Source organism: Charadrius vociferus, unplaced genomic scaffold (genome assembly GCF_000708025.1).
Source record: "Charadrius vociferus isolate BGI_N301 unplaced genomic scaffold, ASM70802v2 scaffold650, whole genome shotgun sequence".
Classification (NCBI taxonomy): domain Eukaryota; kingdom Metazoa; phylum Chordata; class Aves; order Charadriiformes; family Charadriidae; genus Charadrius; species Charadrius vociferus.
The window spans coordinates 209,459-215,747 of NW_009646736.1; positions in this window are offsets into that span (position 1 = coordinate 209,459).

The window sequence follows — 6,289 nt, forward strand, 5'->3', positions numbered from 1 at the left end:
CTTGCTTCTTCATGTTTTATTTTCTGGAGGCCATAGTCACAATCTTGGCATGATTCCACTTCCATTAAGATCAGTGGCAAAAGGGCAGGCCTTGAAAACACAAAAGTGATTTGGAATGCAACAGTATATATCCTCCCAGGTATTCCAAGTTTAGAACATATAATTTCTTTTTTTATTAGATTTACAATGCCTTCCACTGTAGCTGAATGTTGGTATCAGTGTACTTTTGTTGGGTTTTGAGGCTTTGGATAAACTTATTCCATTTTCTCTGCTCTTCTTTAAGCCTGTCTTTCAAACTGATTCTAAGATCTGATTCAGCAAGCAGTTTAGTTTGCCCTGCCTATGGTCTTGAGATAACATGAACTAGAAAACTTACAAAATTATCTTTTCTTGTCTGAGGAGTATCAATCCAATAGCTCCTTAAGGATTTATATAGCAATGTTCATGATTTCAGGACAAAATATATTAATTTATTTTCACTTTTAATTGCTGTTATATGTTATTGCCTTATCACTGCTGACCACAGAGTTGGAGTATGGTAGGGAAGTGATTCAGCATAGGGTTTTCCATAAGCTTGCAAAGAATGTTTGTTGAATAGTGTTACCAATCATTAGAATTATCTGTTGCCAGCACTTTAGAGAAATGAAAATACTGCATTTGTTTTCTATTAATGTTAGACGAGATTGACATACAGTCTTTTTTTTATCCAGATATAGAGCAGTAATAAAAGGAAGTTCAAGAACAGCTGTATGGACACTTAGTTAATGTGAAAAGTTAGTGTCCAGGCTTTGATAATTGACTATACCTCATGAATGAAAAAGTTGTTTGTTTTCTCTTGGTCAGGCAGTTTTGTGTTTTCCCGATGCGAGGTGAGGTTTCAGCCCCTCGTATAACATCTGCATATACAATACACATAACAATACAGAATCAAACTGTCAAAGAACATTTACTTAAACTGAACAGCATTAATATCTAAATATTCTACATTAGTATCTGTTTCAAAGGAACAGTAATGATGTTAAAACTGCTTTTATGGACTTACAATGATATAAGACATTTCAGTTGTGTATTTTCTCAACAAAGAGAAGGAAATTGAGGTTAAAGAGTAGTTGTCATTCTTGTTACCAAGATCCTATTGCTTAGGCACTCATCCCACATGACCTAACGCTCTCCCATGAGCAGTCTTCTGTTTTATAGTTTGATAGCAGTGTTTCACCACGGGCTCAAATGCAGGTCAGACTTGTGGTGTGCAAGGCACATAAAACCAAACCCCTACTACTAAATTTTGTTTTCAGGTCAGGCTAATTTACACAGGGTGTCAGAATAAGCTTTTAGAAACCTCAAATGTGATCGTAATCCAGAACCATTCTCTCAAGATAAGCCTGTCAAATGGAAAGGGGCTGTGTCAACAGTTTTGGGGCTTTTTTTAATTTTTATTTTTATGTTTTTTAATTTGTTTTCAGTAGTTGGAAAATGCAGGGTTTCTTTTTGGTTTGGATTTTTTTTTTTTTTTAAGGAAAGGTTAAGACCACTGTATCTTTATGATTTGAACTGCATAGTTACATGGTTTTGCAGTTAGCAGTAGAGTTCAATTAGCAGTCACAGAATTGTATGGCATTTCTGTAGCACTGACTGTATGTCTTTGTATTTGAGGCTTTTTCTTCACAATGACACAGTAACAAGTTATTTATGTAGGAGATCAGGCAGCGATGAGAGCTGTATTAGATTTTATCCTTGCTCTTTTATAATAATCACACATAAATAATATATTGCCAGAAGCAAATTTAATAATGTATTTATATATACCAGTGCTATACAAGCTCTGTTTCTTTTGTTTTCCCATTTTAGTAGGACCTGAATCATTAAATTTTTCAGTGATGGTCATGTATGTAATTCAATAGTAAAAGTGTGTGCTTGTACCCTCTTCGTCTAGTCTGAAGACTGCAAGTTATCACAACCATCCCTGTCCAATGTCTGAGTTTTTAAACTCAGAGTGTAGCAATGAATGCTTTTAGTTTTGAATGTCTCTTTTTCAGTCCTTTGTCAATATAAATGGAACCTGACACAGGATTGGCAGCATTCAGATCTTCTGGACAAATTCACTCTCAAAGATGAAATATATAATTTGTTGATGAGTGAGGATCAATACAGGGTCTTAGTTCAAGCTGAAAAAGTTGAGGCTTTTAATCCTAGAGGTTTCTGATTCAAGTCTTCTTCTGCTACTGTTCTTGAAAATGCAACCATTCTCTAATACATAGTCAACTTCCTCCCTCCCTCCAATTAGTAATTATAACAATCACCTACATAGTTTTATATCCTTTGTGAAGAGGCACATCGAATTCTTCTATCAAAAATGCCTATGTTCTATTATTATATGGCTATCCAAATTAAAACTGATGAATTTTAGTAATATGTAGCTAGTACATAGTTGGAATTTAATCCCCTCAAAGTAATAGCTCTTGTAAAGTTGTGATATCATTTAGACTAAACACATTGTCTTAATAGTTCTTTTCTAAAAAAAAAATATTGTAAGAATATTATTCAATTTACCACGGAGACATAAAATTACAACAATGACAGTATTTTTTGTTTTGAGTCTGTGAAGAGACCAGGAAATTCAGATCAAAAATCCACAGGATGCCTCCCTTAACTGTGTGTTTAAAAGATTAGCCACTAGATGCCGCCTTGATTCTGTTAATCTCTTTTTTTTTTTTTATTTTTTTCCCTTGACTGATGTCAGGATCTGAAATCCTGAAATTGTTTCTTTAGTAAATCCGGCTTGGAAAGAATGCTTTTCGTGTATTTTTAAATGATAACTTTGAAGGCCTTCTACTGAAGTAAATAAAATTATTTCAATTTTCACCTCAGCTTTTAACCCCAACCTGTTTTGTGGGGGTTTGTTGTTTTTTGTGTGTGTGTGTGTGGTGTTTTTGTTTGTTTGTTTGTTTGTTTTTTCTTTAATCAGATTTTCTTTATATGTTATGCTGAGAATTTATTTGTCTTGGAGAAAAATCCTTTTAAAAATATTTTTTCTTCATACATTTTTTTTCCATGTTTTTCATGTCCCTCTACTTCACAACTGTAACTTTAAAACAGAGGCAGGTCAGGATAGTGTCCTTTACACCACCTATTAACAGATATTTAGCATGTGGGGATAAATGGTTGTATAAATGTGTTTCATTTGGTGCACCTTTTTCCTTACCAGGAGGGTTGGGGGAAATAAACTGTAGTTCTGTAAAGCATTTTAATACTGGCATAACTGTATCCAATTTATGATATGGACTCATACATTTGTAAAAGTTATCACTGATCCTGGTACTGACATGTTTATATCCATAAATAATTCCTGTGTGGATCAGGCTGGAGAGAGACTGAAATCTTCATTTTAATCACAGATCAAGGCAAGCGTTGTAATTTCTATTCCTCATTCATTAGTTTCTGCACTAATAAACTTCAGGTCTGTAGTCTGTGATTCACAAGCAGATTACCATAGTATAACAAATTAACGTGGGTCAGCTGCTCCACGGTGAACTGTGTGCATGTTTCTACCTGGCATTTTCCTGCCGTTAACCTAAGGAAAATCACAATAGCCTCCCTTTCAATGAAAGGTGGAGAACGTCCTCATTTTTGGTTAGGCAATACTTCAGTCTAGACATTCTCAGGTGGACAGTTGCATGTGAGCAGATCCTGGCAACCAGTTGACCAACAGGAACTATTTCCCGTGTGATAATTCTTTTGTGTGTCAAAGGGCTGCAGTAGGCCATCCTTCACAAAAAACTTACTGTAACAGACCTTGTATGATAGGACAGTGCTGTTCCTGTGCATACTTGGCTGTTTTGCTGACAAAACCCAGCCTCATTAGATGGGCTTGTAACTGGAAGAGGTGCTATCCACTGTTTGAAACTCTTGAATTATTTAAATATAAACTTTAATGAAAATGCTATCTGATTTTTTATGTGAACTGTTTAATGACAACTGATTAATACTGTTATGTTAAATGTAATAGAAATCATGATGGGAGTTGTTTGAGTGGCTTCTCAGAGATGGGACTCAGAAGACTGGCTTTGACTGGAAATAGAAGCTGGGACCTTATATAAAATAACACTGTGAGACAGTGTTATTTTGTCAGCGGTCTATTTGGTGACTGTATGTTGGCTGAGAGAATTTTGTTGTTTGGGAAAGTAGATTTGATTTGGACAAGACAAAAACTGGGCGTTACTACCTTACATCAGATGCGTATTTATACTTTCAGTGACAAAAGGAAGTTTTTGGCAATAGGCCTTTGCAGTGTAGACCAGACACTTGAGGAACATTTTCTATGATGAAGACGGTAGTATAGAAAAAAGATATGCTTATTGTATTACTAATTTTATTAAAAATATCATTATATAAATTATCTTCTAAAAAAATAATTCAAACATTTGTCTTCAGAGAAGATGCTACAAATTCTTCTGTGGCTTCAAGTAACTTCATAAAGGGCCACGTATTAGTATGAAGTATTTAAGAAAGCGTACCTATATCATGCATTAGATAAGACAGGCATGCTGTACTTTGCAGCTCATTTCACCATACAGTGACATGGTTACAATCTTACACGTTAAGGAGAGCTATATAAACCAACATCGTTTTTTCTCCTCTCTAATTAATACTGCCAGATAATAAGACCTGGCATTGAACTAGATATAGAAGTTCTCAGATTAAATCCTCTGCTACCTAAAGATGTTTTCTGGCATCTTTTTTTGATACATAATCTTTATAATGCAGGGGAAAAAATGGTAATAAAAGCACCAGGCTACCTTTACGCTCTTCAGTCGGTGGAGATTAATTACTGCTGATGCAGCTGCCAGGAAAGCATAGGACTAGTAATGGTTTTCATTACCAAAACCTAATGGAGTGGTCAGGAAAAAAGAGTAGCTTGTAATCTTTTAGCAATCTGAGAATAATTGATTGAAATGTTTCCGTATTTTGTTCTTTCGTCCAAGTGGAATACAGAAAATAACTAAAACATGCAGCCCAAATGCTCTAGCATTCATCTAATATTTGAGAAAGTGATTTGCACTGTAAACTGCTTAAGGTGAAACTGACTGTTCTGTGTGTGAATCTGTAGATATATATGACTGCAGAATTATACCCAGAATGTATATATTTAGAAGTCTTGATTGTTACTGCTGTTGGTAATCTAGGCAAAGGACTACATACATTTTAGATATATTGCAGGCCCAGATTTTTAGATAAATTGTTGCACTGTTGCAATAGAGCAATACTATCCAATAGAGCGATACTGATTTATTCTATGAAAGAATTTTAATCTGTGTCGGATTCCTTTAGGAAACAAATTTGCAGTGAGAGCTGGATTATTTGGGCCTTTTTCAAACCCTATTCCAAGGTGCCAAAATATGTTCTACTTTTCATTGGAAGATTCTTAATATGTTCTAGGTCTCATTTTATTTAAATTACTTGCACTAGTATAGCTACAGAGTTCTGTCATATACTTTATAAATAAAAATACATATCTGAGAAGTTATTATAGTGTTTTCATGCACTTCCTTCTTTATAGTTTGTTTATATTGAGATCTAGAGTAAACCAAGCAGATTTTTTTCTTTATTTATGACTTTGGGAAGGATTTACTTTCTTCTTTGAAACAAAACCCACACATAAACTGTATCAACAGAATATAGAGATTTATCCTGGTGAAAAAAAAAGCTATCAAGTAAACCCAAGCCTGACCTCAAGGGCCAGAATCTTCGTTGCCTTGCATTTCATGCTGTGTCAGTGGAGCATTACAGACGTTTAATCTACTATACTAAAATATATTCTGCAATTCCTTTCAGTTAACTTGTTCCATTGAAAGAGTTCAGCCAGTTGGTATGAGATCATCTCCTGATAAATATTACACTCTTGCAGTACTGCATTGCCCCGGTAGAATCTGATAGTGCAGGTACAACACAAGCTAAGTGAGGTGAGTCAGGTAGGAAGAGGTGTAACCAAAACAGTCGGATAACCCTCTTGCTGTGAGCGAATGTATCTGGAAGTCCAAACTGGGGCAAGGGCTGGAGCTGTCTAGACTTCCATTGGGGACCTCACTGGATACTGCAGCCTGATGGCCAGCTGTTAATTTATTCCTGCCACCGTGATATAGTCACAGTCAACACTCATTTTGCACTGCTGCGGAGTGACTATGCAATCAGCATGGCAGTAGAAAATCTGGTTCTGCTTCCCATTTTAAATGGCACAAGTTCACTAAAACAGAAATAGTTCAATTATGATCATACAAAGCCCTTCTCTGGA